At 31.7% G+C, this 15,786-nt stretch overlaps 1 long non-coding RNA gene across 1 annotated transcript in view; it reads right to left on the bottom strand.

The window, feature by feature from the left end:
- The window catches only part of LOC127179785 (uncharacterized), a 78,733-nt gene extending 63,437 nt beyond the window's left edge, over positions 1–15,296 (bottom strand). The window contains exon 1 of the long non-coding RNA XR_007829552.1: positions 15,258–15,296. This is a non-coding gene — a long non-coding RNA (uncharacterized LOC127179785). The remainder of the gene's footprint in view (positions 1–15,257) is intronic.
- Between the last annotated feature and the right edge of the window lie 490 nt (positions 15,297–15,786).

The following is a 15,786-nucleotide window of genomic DNA, read 5'->3' as shown; positions in this document are numbered from 1 at the left end:
ATGTAGCAACACATCACTTGCTCACCAATGGGTCCTCTGCAGTGAATGGGTGCCGTCAGAATGAGAGTCCAAAAAACCCCACAATAATCCAAAAGTAACAAATCCATAAGACGTTTTTAACTTTAAACAATTGCTTCCATCTAAAACGAGAGTCCTTTATCCAAAATATTGCTTCTCCAGTGAATCTGAATCAGGAGAGAAATATGCACAGATCAAGCATTGTTTACAAGCAGTGGATTACTTGTGGATTATTGTGAGGTTTTTAATCAGAAGTTTAGACTATCACACTGACAGCACCCTTTCACTTCAGTGGATCCACTAAAAGTGACATGTAATGCTAAATTTCTCCAAACAAACTCATCCACATCTTAGATGGCCTGAGGGTGAGTGGATTTTCAGCAGATTTTCTTAATTTTGGGTGAAGTATTCTATTAATGAATTATTAGAGATTAGAATAATATTTAAAAAAAAAAAAAGGTGCTGGATCAGACCACAATACTATAATTTGGACAAGTAGATTATAAAAATGTATCGTTTTATTTAAAGTCCAGTCATGCATGTATCTTAAGCCAAAAATTTGGCTTTAGCCTGAATAAGCCTGTTAGTTACTGTCACGGTTATCAACATTTAATTCAATGCCACAGAGCAAAAATACTGTTATACTGCAAAATATGAGGCTGAGGTAAGGTCAAACAAGCCTGAGTCCTCTGCATGTATGAACGAGATGTGTTAACTTTGAATACTGCAGTGTACAGTCAAATAAAAATAACACAATCCCGTGAGTGAAGCACTGCTTTGATCTCTCAATGACCTCTGATAATAAATGCTGACTTACAAGTTTAAAAGTGTTCACATTTGCCCTTACATAACTCCTCTCAAGTGCAACAAGTCATACCAAGATGTCTCTTCTGGCAGTCAAAATGCTCAGTTTTAATTAGTAACAGATATCGCCCCCACAAATACCCAGCATTCCAATTTTCCACAAGAGTGTTTCTCTATCAGCAAAAACTGCCGTTACTCAGACAGAAAGAGCTGCAGGAGATTGCTTAGTGTGTGTATCAGAACATCGGCTCTCAGGACTTTAAATAAATCAGTAATGAAGAAATAAAGAAGAGGGAATTATTTTAAAGGGATAGTTCACCCAAAAAAATTTAATTAATCTATGATTTACTCACCCTCAAGCCATTCAAGGTTTATATGACTTTCTTCTTTCAGATGAATACAATCGGAGTTATATTAAAAAATGTCTTTGCTCTTCCAAGCTTTATAATGACAGTGAATAGGTGTTGAAATTTTGAAGTCCAAAAAAGTGCATTCATCCATCATAAAAAGTGCTCCACACTGCTCCAGGGGGTTAATAAAGGCCTTCTGAAGTTAATCAATGTATTTGTGTAAGAAAAATATCTTCTTTTATAATATCTCTAGCTTCCGCTAACTGTCGTACGCACATTCATGAGAGAGTGGCGTTCCAGTGTATGACGTAGGATGTAGGTGAACGTGGAAATATGGACATTTTTCTTACAAAAATGCACAGATTCACTTCAGAAGGCGAGTAAATCATGGGGTAATTTTCATTTTTGGGTGAACTATCCCTTTAAAACATAAAACCTTGATTGTCTCACAAACAGGTGATGATGCCAATAAAGCAGACTAAAACAAATGTTTATGTGTATGGTATTCTGACACACACACACACACACACACAAACAGACATCGTTTTGGTTGAAAAAAAAATCATTTGCATTTTTACTTGTTTGTTCATCTTCTAGAATTATCTCTCTTTTTTGATCAAGTCAGAATGAAGTACAGGAATAAAATTAACAGCTGCTGCATGCAAATGAGCTTTAGATGAAAAAAATGCTGCTGTACTTTGTAATTTTTCCTCAAGTCATTTGTAGCGCATGAGGGCTGCTTATGTTTATTCAACATGAAAATGCTCCAAAATTGCCAGAGTTCATTTTTTAAAACAGTTAATAAGCCATATAAGGTTGATTCTTACCCTACAACTGTAAAAATCATTTATCTAGATCTCATATCTATACGCTAATGTACTCTTAAACATTTACTGCATTGATATAACATTAACTTTTATTGATATAAAATTAAAATATGATTAAAAATATAACATACATTCTGTTCCGTAAAAAAAAATAAAAAATAAAAATGAAATATTGATACTTCTTCCTGCACAGCACATTTTTTTGTCCAATCAAATGCTCTCTAGAATGATAATAGGCTATCCCATCCCCTAATAACTACCAACAAATGACTAGCAAGTAGCAAATCATGTTTTGTGTCTGATGAAACTACAGGCAATTGTCGAGCTATTTCATACACTCTCAACTATATTCCTTCATCTTCAGTTACTGTAATTTAAAAACACTATTGTTAGTTTGTTTGCATGTTCATTTTAGTTTTTTCTGATCCCATGTAGATTAAAAAAAAAAAAAAAGCCCATGCAACAGCCAATACTTTTAGCAAGATAAATGACAGTAGTTTAAAACGGCCAACAAGCTAACACAATTTTATTGTTTTGGTAGCAGCATTGATTCATCAGCCTGTCTCATATTGATTCGTAATGCAATTTAAAGCAAGCGGCTCTGATGATTTGACCTCATCAACAGCTCTGCTCATTGTACAGGACAAATTAAGCCTACTATTGTTATGATCTCATAGTACTGTATCAGTCATACAGCTCTGCAAGAAGATAAAGAAACTAACAGATATGCATAACCTAATCTGAAACGTAAAAGTTAATAAATCTATCAAAACATTTAATATAATTTGCAGTAAAACACTGTTAAATGTATAGTTATTGGAAGTCAAAACAACAAGCATTATAATTTACAATGGAAAAATGTAAAATGACATTTCCAGAACTACTAAACGTGTAATGCCATATTAGCATTATACTATATTGGTTGTCTGAGATATTGAAAAGGAGAGACAATTATTAAAAAATAAAATAAAATAAACACTGTAAAAAAACCCAACTTGTTAAGTTGTTTCAACAAAGTGTTCGTGCTGCCTTTTTAAAGTAGACAAATTTTACGTTTACTCAACTCAAATATCCATGTTTTCATGTAGTACAACTTAACATTTCATGTTGACTAAACTTAAAATTTTAAGGCAGCATGAACACTTTAAGTTGAAACAACTTATTTTAAGTAGTTTATTTTACAGTGTAAGTATGTAGTAGAATGGAGAAACATAATTAATTTTTAAATACATTTACAGTATTTTAAACAAAAACAAACATTTTAATGGCTTAAAAACTGTCAAGTGGTGTAACCATAAAATAAAAGTGTATCAAATATATTTTCATATACCTTGACTTCAGTGCACATACTATCATAATAGATAAAGAACATACATATGTAAAACATAAAAGTTGCAAAAAAGTCTTCATAATATTCTTGACCACAATATTTATAAATTAAAAAATAGAATAAATATTTACAATAAAAAGTGCATTTTAACTAGTCTTTGTTTCTCTTGAAATACACTTTCTGGGAAGTTACACAACAACAACTTTATAAAACCCACAAAAATATAAAAATGATCAAATATAAAATTAAACAATATACGCATAATGTCACTGATACTACTGCGTGTGTCTTTCTTGTGCATTTGCATACACATTAAACATCTATCAAATCTCATTCTTGCTGCACAGCATGTGGCGTCGCATTGTTTCCTGTTTATTTGTTTTTGTTATTTTCAATTATTGCGGATGAATGATACATCCGTGTAAACTGCCAATCATACGTCAGTTGTAACCGTCCTTGTCATAAGCACGGTTCAGCGATGTCAATCAAATTCACATTTCCTGGTGTTACTGTGACAAATTGTGTGTTTGACTGAGAGGTCTGATCCTCAGCAGACTCCATCGGTACATTGAAGAAACCACTTCTAACCTGATATCCACACAGACTCTTCTGTCTCCTTCAACGCCTGACAGATAATATTTCATCATTTTTCTAGATACGGAGTGTGGCGAGACTTTATGTCCAGGGGCACATTGTGTGTTTACACCCCTGGGTTAAGGTTGAATAGTGTCTGCACTGCTCTGTCACTGGCCATATGTACACTTTTAGACGGTGGTGCCCCTGAGGCATCATCTGCCTCATTTCCTGAAGCACTTTATAACAAAAATAAGAGGAAATCGAATGGCAGTTTGTTTTTTTTGGCTGCCTCCTGCGGTGCCGTGATATTTTTTTATTTTTCAACATCTTAGCTTACAAAACAGCCTCGTCAAGCGGCAATCACAACAGACCTATGATGTAAAGGTTAAGAAATGCCCAGCGAGCTTATACACTGATATTTTTTTTTTTTTTTACTTTTGACAGAAACAAATGCTTTGAGAAAAACTTGTAGGTGGGTAACAGTAAGTTCCCTTACTATATACGGTGGACAGTAAAATACTGTTAAATGTACACTTTTTGACTGTCAAAAAAACAAGTCATCTTAGAATTTGCAATGAAATTATGCAAACTGTCATTCCCAGAATGTGACGTTTCACATTTGGTTTTTCATGTAAATAGCTGTTGGGTCATTCCATGTCAAATCAACCGGAGATTTTTGATTATGTTAATTTTCCTGTAGAAAGACAAATATAAATAGTGATGAAAGCCAAAATAATAATTGCCACAGATGTGTATTTACTGAGTTATCTACTATTTTGTAGAGGGGGGGTCAAAATGATAATTTTCCGAATTAGAGGGGTGTAAAAAGGACTTTTAGAAAGCTGGCAGTATCGTTACTTTATTTTTAAAAAAGACTTTAAAAGGTCTATTAGTAAAATCTGTTAACTTCAGCCATTTTTGTTTCATTATATGCCAATGATTACAGTTCAAAAATGCCAAAAAGTACTTCTTATGTTTTTTTTTTGTTTTTTGTTTTTTTTGCATTGTGCAAGTCTTTCAAAAGTTGTTTCAACTTAATATAATTTGTTACCCTATTTATTCAACTCGAAATTTTAAGTTACATAATGTTACTTTAAGCGACAACTGGAATATTTTTGTTGACTAAACAAAAAAAATTAAGTCAGCGGGGTAACAAATTATTTTAAGTTTTTTTCTACAGCGCATGCCTGTAAATCATGTAATTCAAGAAGTATTAAAGATATCTTAATATCCTTTTAGATTCTGGTTCTTAACAAACTTTCTTTTTGGGATCATCATTTTAAAGGCCCTCAATGGTTCAGTCCCAGAGATATGGAGAACTTAATGTGGCTCCATGAGTAAATAATTAAACTGTACACATTTAGGTCTACACGTTTAACAATTTACATGACTTAGCCCGGTTAATTAAAGTCTTTTTATATTTACTATACGAATGCCTTGGAGTGTCTCATCTTAACTTTAATACTTCTTGAGATGCAGGCATGCAAACTTGAGGCAAAAAAAAAAAAAAAAAAAAAAAAAAAAAAAAAAACCTTTTTGCCATTTTCAACTCACTGTTGCCACATAATGGAACAAAACTTGCTAAAGTCAACAGATTCTACTAATAGACCTACCAATCTCTGTGTAAAAATAAAAATGATGCTGCTAGCTTTCTAAAGTCATTTTTGTTCCCCTCTAATTTGGGTCCGAATCTCATGTGAAAGTTGTTATTTTGACCCCTCTCTACAAAATAGTGGATTACTCAGTAAATAGACATTAATATTTTGGCTTTCATCACTATTTATGTTTGTCTTTCTACAGAAAATATATGAACAAAATCTTAAAGCCTGTTTTTTTATATATTAGTTATGCACATTAGGTTTTTATGTTACACTGATGTCTGTATGTGTCTATGACACTGAGCACCTTCTATGCATTAGCTTTTACTCCAGTGTGTGGAATAGCTACTTTTGATAACCTTCTTTATTCTCTTGTTTTTATTTTGGTTGTCAGTATAAAATAAGAGTTTAAAAGCAAAATGGTTATGCTAACTCACAAAAAATGGTCTGTTAATTTTTTTATTTATATTGTTTGTTTTTGTAAACAGTTTTAAACCACAGCTGCCAGTTTTCTGTGAAAACAACAAGATCTTTTCGTATTTGTTTACCTATACACAACTTAGTCTAATATTTTAGCACAAACAAAAACTTTTTCAATTACAACCATTTTAAACTGCAAACATTTACAGGTTATTCTGCAAAGCTGTTTCCATTTTGACTGCATTTTTACAGCATTTTTCTGGCAACCACAGCTGCCAGTTTTTTTCTTTTTTCTTTTGTAAAAACAACAGGATATTTTTTTACACTGTTAATATATGCATAATTTAGTCTAATAATTTAGCTCAAACTCAAAGCCTTTCTGTAAATTAGAACGGTTTTAAACTGTAAAGGTTGTTCTGTAAAGAATTGGAATCTATTTTTTATGCAAGCCCATTTCTGCCACTGAATAAAAAATAAAAAAAGAAGGTATTGCCACTTTTTATCTCACAATTCCTTTTTTTGTATTTTGCAATTGAGAGTTTACATCATGCAATTTATCTCTCTCTCTCTCTCTCTATATATATAAATATAAATATACACACACATACATGTATATATTAAAAAAAAAATTAAATGTACATTTATTCTCGTATGTAATTTAGATTACATATAAATATTTTATATAAAAATCTATGTGTGGGTATTTATACACATAATAAATATACACAGTATATTTAATGTATATATACACTGTAAATATAATCTTTTATTTTGGATGCAATTAATTGCGATTAACTGTTTGACAGCCATAATAAACTCACAATTTTGACTTTTATTTCACAATTCAGACTTTTTTCCTCATTATTCTGACTTTTTTTTCTCATAATTGTTATTTCCTCGCAATTTCATCTTTATATCAGTCTTCATAGATTTTGTTCATATATTTTCTGTAGAAAGACAAACATAAATAGTGATGAAAGCCAAAATATTAAATGTATATTTACTGAGTAATCCACTATTTTGTAGAGAGGGGTCAAAATGACAACTTTCACCTGAGATTCAGAGCCAAATTAGAGGGGAGCAAAAATGACTTTAGAAAGCTAGCAGCATTTTTATTTTTACACAAAGTTTGGTAGGTCTATTAGTAGAATCTCGCAATTCTACCTTTATAACTTGGAATTGAGAGTTTATATCTTGCAATTCTGAGAAGTCAGAAGTGCGAGTTTATAATCACACAATTCTAAGAAAAAAGTCAGAACTGTGAGACAAAAAGTCAATTACCTTTGTTTTTTTTTTTTTTTGTTTTGTTTTGTTTTTTTAATTCTGTGGTGGAAACAGGCTTCCATAGCTTTTATTGTGTAAACTTTTTTTTTTTTAAACACAATTTGTTTACCTCTTAACATAGTGTAGAATTTTAGTTTATACCCAAACCTCACTGCAGAAGAGAGAGATAAAGAGAGGATTAAAAGCTTGCATTTCTCCTTACAGCACAGGTCAATACACCTCCTTTGGATTCACAACATGTTAAGGTCACGAGGGAGCGGAGATAAGCATATAGATTATTGTTAAATAGGAAATGCCAATACAAGGCCATGCCAAGCCATGCTGTTTTCTTTTAATGATCCTCTTTGAGATCCTAAAGAGCCGATAAATGACTGGTGATGGGTGGTTAATCCTGTCCATAGTAAACACTCCAGCTTGGCCACGTCTTATGCTCATCTCTTTTTATCCAGGTATCATAATTTATTGATAGAAAAACTTGCATCCGCTTTCCATAAGCCATCTGTAAATTGGAAGTCTGCCTCTCATAAAACGATCTGTAGATACAAATATGTATTGCATTCTGTGCTGCGCATTCAAGCGTTACATAAGGGAGTTTTACTCCCTGAACTTCATTCAAAATACTGATGTAATGATTAGTTTTTATGCCATATGGATTTCTTATGGCACATTACAAATACTCAACAGAAGTTTAAAAGTAGAAGCAGGTTAAAGTATCCGTTTAAAGCCAAAAGTGCTTTAAATGATACATAATTTAATACTTTCCTCTAAACTAGACTGATCACACTGATTCAGATTTCTCGATATGTATTCATGGCACGTTTATATAATCGCACTGGGTTGTAAAATGATTTACGTAATCATGATCACTGAGGGGTATTCTGATAGAATATCCCAATGGAATATCCCTCTTGGCAGAAGGCTGGAGGTGGAACTTTAAGTTCAAGCAATTTTCAGAGGCAAACTATCCATCACAGTTCATGTCTTTGGAAAAGCAAAACTAGGCAATGCCATCCAAAACCCTGAAAATCAATTATTCTGCAAATATGCGCCAAGACGGTCTTTGGCACATCAAGATCAAGGACATAAATATGTTGATTATGTTCATTAAACAAAGATTAAAAATTCAACACATACCACAAAAATCATTTAACACCAGAAAAAGATGTCCACTACTATTCCTAAATAAATGAATAAATAAATCAAGCAAAAAAATGTGCTTTACCATATTTTAAAATAAAATATAGAACAGTTATTATTAAAAAAAAAAAAAAAAAAAAAAGGTCAAGCTATTTGTTAAATTTTTATTGGAGCAAGTTGTTAAGTTTTAATGTAATTTTAATTTCATACAAAACAATAGTTTAAAATTTTCCTGTTACATCTCCAATTTCTGATTTTCCATAAATTATTTTTACTTATTTTCTATTATTTCATAACTGTTAAAATGTTCCAATTTGCTACATATTCTAGAATTGTCTGTTTGATGGTGGTTTCCATTGTGACAACATGCCCCACTGAGCCATAACAGTGTAAATGTCCAATAGCTTTTTGTAGCAAAAAAAATAAATAAAATAGAAAATAAATCTAAAATAAAATTCAGCGTCAATGTTGGTGCTAACTTAATCTCAGCACCTTATTTAATGACTTTTACAGAGGTTACTTTTCAAAACAACACACAAAATTTCTGCTAAAATGGCGTGAAAACTCTCCGAGAGGCAAAAGAGGAAGCGAGGTTTGTGGCTTGATGGTGCCTCCAGAGTCATAAACACTCAAGGCTGTCAGCCTTACACAGAGATGAATGCAGTCAGGTCCACTTCAGTAATGAAAGAAGCCATGACTATTCTTGAATGAAATACACAAATGTGCATACACACACACACAAAAGCTGCACACATGTACACACCCCACACAAAGACTCACATAAACACCAGAAGCTATCAAATTAATTTCTGAAGCGGTGCCGTTTAAATCTGAATCCCTTCTGCAGCCCTGACCTGCTGCCAATGTATATTTAATCAAGATGAATGACCTTTTTTGCAGTCTTTGTGTTTTCTGCAACCCAACCAATGAAATACACGGCCTACGCTTTAAGTGATTGCTTCTGGAAGGCTAGGGAGCGGATTCATTCATTTCAGGACATTGAAATGTTTTCACAAACATGGATACACTGTCGTGGTAAGAAGATTATCGCAGTAACCCTTCGAACCATGATGTAAAGGTGGTTAGAACACGTCTAAAGAATCTTCTGTCTGCCATCTTTCAAACCACCCCCAAGTTTAAAGAAAGCATTTAAAGACACAGAACAACATCAGAATATAGCCGGGTGTCTCTGCTTTATGTCACTTGTTTGCTTGAACATTATGTAATGATACATGGACCCAACTCCTCGGCTAAGCGTCAGGGTTGTGATGACTGTCAGGGTGTATTTTGCGATAATGACTGGCTGACGGTACATTATCCAGCACTATAAATACTGAAAAGGCACAAAACAATCTTTCTAACAACACAACGGGCACACTGAAGTGTCATTTTTTCTACATTTGATATCTAAGATACAAGATGGCGTCTGCTGCGTATGTAATAAGTAGCGCCAGTTCAACAAACTCATAATTACAAGTGGTAAATTCTGAACTTTCTTTAAGCCTAGAGTGTTCAAGTTGGAAAAATGTCACTGAGAAAATATGGTGGACGCAATTTGACCTGTCGCAAAAAACCGCCCTCCTTAGTTAAACAATGCCGCTCTCAAACTACACATCCATCGCGGAGCAAAGAGGAGACTGACAAAACAGCAAAAGGTAAGACAGGGCAGGTTACTTCTGGTATGAAACAAGGTCTCAGCTTTAAAATGTCATTTTTTTAAGAAATTCAAACAATAAATACCATTTTGTGGCTCTTTAATGTGTCCTGATGGATCACTGTATTGCCTCATTAGATCAATCAACATGTGAACCGATTGTCTTTTCTTCTTTACTTAAAGCACGAAAAAAGCAACCACGGAAAGACGTCAATACACACAATTTTTCAATTTTAAGTCACTGAACTTAAACTATTCTCCTGTCTGATTTGTTTGTCGGTGTTATGATTGGTCAGAATGCCTGTCAATCAACCTGTTTGGGATGGATCAATTGAGGCAGAATCTGTACTGATGGTAAATTTACTGAAGTATATATATATATACGTTTTTTTTATATATATATATATATATATATATATATATATATATATATATATATATATATATATATATATATATATATATATATATATATATATATATATATATATATATATATTGTTTTTTTTTCATTTACAATAAAAGTAGCTAAGTTGCACATTCCACACACACTAGTACTGTACGAGAATGTATGTTAGAATATATAACAATTAAATGTATTTAGCTTCAAAAATTAAATAAAAACATCTTACTCTGGGTCATTAGTTAAATAAAACCAAAAAAACGTTGTTACTTGAAATAAATATTAACTGAAATAAAATACAAATATAAAAAACAAACCAAAAACTACAATTTAATAAAGAAAACAGCAAAATCTATATATTTACATATTTTAAAACAACACAAAATAATAAAAAAATGACAAAAATACTACTAAAACTTTAACTAAGAGTAACATGAAACAGAACTTGAAACAAAAAAAAAATTCTAATTCAAAATACTACAAAAAAAAAAAAAAAAAAAACTCCCACAATTCCCAACTCGTAAATGCCTCTGCCATGTTGCCAGATCCAACTATTATATGCGTCTTTGGACTTGTCTTTTCCACTTAATTTGATGCTTTAAAAATTTTATAAAGTGGAAAGTTGCGGCTTAGGGTCTTACTTACTAAAGATTTGAACAAATTTTGGGTTCTTTTTCTATTCATTTTTCTGTTTCCATAGCAATACCTGGCAACAATGCATTTCCAGCACTTAAAATAACAGTAATCAAAAAAGCCTACAGACAGGTTATTGCTGACATTCAGTAAGGCAAATGCAAATGCAAAAAAAAAACAAAAACACCACAATATTATCTGTCAGAAACATTATCAACGCTAAAAACAGCATTTTAACACTAGCACACAGATTTGTAAGTTGTGAGAATGAAATAAAATATGAAAACACAAGCCATGAAGAAGTCTATGCTATTTCATTCAGTATAATAATTAAATTATCACAAAATCATGCTAAAAACATTCATAAGAGCACAAGACGAAGTTATCATCTATATATCAATGGTTATTAATGAAAACTATAACAGCAACATGGTTAATAAAAAGCTGATAAAATTATCCACTCCTAACCTATAGTGAAGTATTTACATACAAAGAGTTTATTTGCAAAAACAGATAACTCTAAAAATCATGTTTTTTATTATGTTACCATGTATTTATTGTGTTTTTTAGTTGTATTAGTTATTTTTACTATTTTTACTATCAAAATAACAGTAGTTTGACTGAGATTAATTGGAATGCACTTTTTTTTAATTTTTGAAAATTGTTAAAACAGAGTTCTATATTTCCAGATAAACTCTTCATATTTTGCTGGAGTAAATATGATACAATTTAACAATGCTTATCCCTCCAAAAAAAGAGAAATCATCTTTCATAAACATCTACATGTATGTCTGTTTTAAAGTGTTTAGTGTTTATTTGTAAATACAATTATAAAAGTTTAAGTTTGCCTAATATATGTGTGTGTACTATTTGTAATTATTACGTATATATAAAAACACATTCATGTATATATTTAAGAATTAATAAAAGTATATGTATTTATTACTTTTTTTATATAATTTATATTATAGATAAATAAAAATATTTTGTACATAAATAACATATTTCTCTTCTATATATATATATATATATATATTTATATATGTGTATATGTGTGTGTGTATATATATAAATATATATATATACACACATATATACGCATTTATATATACCTAATTATTACACACAGTACACATATATATTAGGCAAACCCCGCACCAGACCTCACTAATTTTCAAACCCTGATTATGGCCATGCATACAGTGTTTCCATGGGTGACAGTAAATATTAGGAAATATGTGACTGCTGAATGCTGCCATCAACCAATCAGAATCAAGTACTTCAGTGAATAAACAATAGCATACGGCACACCTCTTGCAATTCTCTATGCATCTACCCATCCATTCTAAAGATATTCCAGTCACATCCTATGCTCTGTAGGGAAAACAAGAGGGACATGACCAGATCCCTCAACCAAGACATAGACTCTTGTATGGACTCCTATGCACTTCCTATAGTTTCCTAATGCTTAATACAACGTAATTTCACAAGTCAAACAGATTACTCATATGCATATAATAAAAATGTAGGAGGGAGTTTGTGTGACATCTTTATACATAGCCTTTTTCTACTGTCCACATTCAATTGTGCTCCACAGAGTCAAAGAAGGAGATAAGGGTCGGTCTTTCAAAGCTGTATCCATGTAGGAGTACAAAAAGGTGACAACCCAAAGGCAAATATGTGGCAGGAATACATAACCATATTCGAGGAGAATAAAAAAGACAAATAAGTGGCAATGCGAACACAGAAAAGATGTCAGGCTGACATTAAAACATTTATTCATATTTCAAGTGGCCTCTCTCTCTCACACACACCCATACACACACACCTCACATTACTTGCATACAGGGTCAGGCAATAAATTGTTGACCAACTGTATAATGCATCAATGTCTGACTTGAAATGGTCAAAGAGATCAAGTTGGCTCTCTCTGGAATAAAGAATAACCTGCTTTCTTCTGCAACCGTGTTGCCATTAACATTTGAAAAGGGCACACAGAAAGAATAAAACACTAAAAAAAAGAGAGGAAAAGAACGGATGCAACCGAGGTCACGGCAGTGATTTAAGAGCCACGTACACTTTCATGCTGCTAAAATTACATGGCAGAGGCTTTTTATTTTTGCACTATGCTGTCAAATAGATGAGACATAAACAGACGCCCTCTAAAACCTCCTCACCTCAACAAGGTAACATTCTGAAATAATATAGACATTCACACCCAACAAATCTGAGGTTTAGTGACGTTCTGGGAAATTCTGAATACATGTGAATGCATAAAGAAAAATGTATGAATTTTACTGCATTAGATAAACCAAGTGATATCTGTAAACATGTGATGCTAGAGCTTTTTTCAGAGCATTTTTTAATGATTTATTTTTGTTCTGTATATTTTTATTTATTCATTCATTCATTTATTGCTTGAAAAGTGTGCTGATATGAAAGTATGAAATATATGGCATTTATATGTTTTAAAATGTAAGGGAACACAAAAAAGTAAATAAAACAAAATAAAAAATAGAATACAATTAAATTAGATTTAAATTAAATTTAAAAATAAGCCATTATATAACCTACTCAATGATCTAGAGGTGTTTTAATTTGGGTTTGCCAAAAACTGCTTTCCAAATCATCACTGTATAATTATGCTTTCCCTTTGCTTATGCAACATGAGTTTTTGTCATCTTCTTTCTTCCAGATATTCCCAGCAGGATAATATTGTTTGAGCAATTAAACGAACCCCTGATGTAATCACAGAGTTTGATACCAATCTTTGATCATAAAAATGAAGATGGAGGTTGAAGGAAGCTGATGGAATTGTCTGCATAATCCCAGTAACATTGCTTGTAAATGGCTTACTAAGAACAAACAAACAAAGAAAAAAAAAGGTGGGAAATATATCAATTGTGAATTGTGAGTCACTTCTGCCCCCCTGTGGTCATATCTTGCATTGTTTTATTAACAATTAATTTAAGAATTAATTTAAGAATAAACATACCTCAGATAATCTATATTCAGACATATTAGAAAAGAAAAAACATTGTTAGAGTTTAGTAACTAAAGATTGCACAAACAGTATTTCAGTAATGCACTTAACAATATAAATCAATAAAATATAAATAGCTATAATCAACTACGTTTTATAACAACTAAACATTTCAATTGCTAGTGTCATTTTGCTACCTAAAAAAATATATATAATAATAAAACAGATCATCTCTAAAAATAAAACTTTGACATTGTACAGCTATTTTCCTTCCTACATTGTTATCAGATAGAAGCTCATATTTCTAAGATATCAAACCATCAATCAATAAGCCAAAATCCTATCTCTGATGACCTTGCTGTTCCTTCCCCCAGAGCAGACTGATAAATGAGGTACAGATTGTAGAAGTTAAAAAATCAAATATAAGTAATCAATGTATGCATCCAATTGTATTATAAGCCTCTGCAGGAGAACGCTGTAAATAAAGTAGTCTGTAAAGCTAACTTGGCAGCTCCACAAATCTGAGAAAATTCATACCATCTATGAGAAACCCCTTCGCATCTGACTCGCAATGAAAACGTAGACTGAAAAATGAAATGGGTTATGAAAGATGACATGTTCTGTGTGGATACTATCAAAGAAAGAAAACGAATATCAAATTTAGGCAATGCTTTTCTCCTCTGTGAAATTGTTTCCAAAAAAAATTGAGGAAAGACCACACGGCTCCTTCACAATGCCAGAGATAATGATGCCTTTAACAATGGCCTACAGAAATACAGAAAGGAAATAAAAAATATATATATTTTAACAGACATCCCCAATGTTCATGGGCTAGGTACACTTTCAAACAGCTATTAGATTTTAATAGGCGGTGTATATATATTTATGTATGTTTTTTGTTGTGTTTTGTTTTGTTTTTCATCAAAATTGACCACACTTATACAGAATTCCAATATTTGGTTGTAAGCCATCATCTGACATCAAGGATTCTTTTATATAAATTTTCTCTTCTGACCAATTTTAATCAAAAAAGCTCAAAAGCTTATTTTGTGAGCCCAAAATAAACATTCATCATAGAACAGCATGACTTCTCTGTTTTCTAAACCTCTATAAAACCAACCACAAAACAACAGTTAGGGATGCCAATATGATTAAGTCAACATGCTTTTTTAAGCATTTTTTAAATGTATGTTTGCTTTACAGTGAAAAAACATCGCAGGAATCTATTGCGAATACTTACAGACGCTGAAATTGTTGATTGTTGCTTTCCCACCAAAATTATGTCACTTCCTGGAAGACGATGTCTTTTATTAATTAAAGGGATTTTGCACACTGGTAACTAAAACTAAGACTAAAACATTAGCTATTTATTTGAAATGTTTGACAAGAGAAACGAAAATGAAAAAATCTGAAATATTTCCTAATAAAAGATTAGTTTTTGTCAGTTTTTTTTTTTTTTTTTTTTTTAGTGCACAGCACCGGGAAACATGGCAACAATAATTAAACATTATTTTTTTTAAACAAAATTATTCAAGATTTATTGCAAATTAATCTTCACATAAAAAAAAATAATAATAATTAAAAAAACTATTTTTTAAAATCCTTAAAAACAAGTATTGTATTGTTATCTTACAGGCCTAAAATAAAATATGTATATTGATATGAAAATGTAAATGTACAGCATAGCATAGCAAGTATGACTCCTTTCTAAACGCAGGCAATACAATAAAACTGTATTCGTTTTCCCCTATATTTTTTACTGTGTTTAC

Source organism: Labeo rohita, chromosome 17 (assembly GCF_022985175.1).
Source record: "Labeo rohita strain BAU-BD-2019 chromosome 17, IGBB_LRoh.1.0, whole genome shotgun sequence".
NCBI lineage: Eukaryota > Metazoa > Chordata > Actinopteri > Cypriniformes > Cyprinidae > Labeo > Labeo rohita.
The sequence above is the reverse complement of the archived record's forward strand: the minus strand, read 5'-3'. Positions and strand labels throughout refer to the sequence as shown.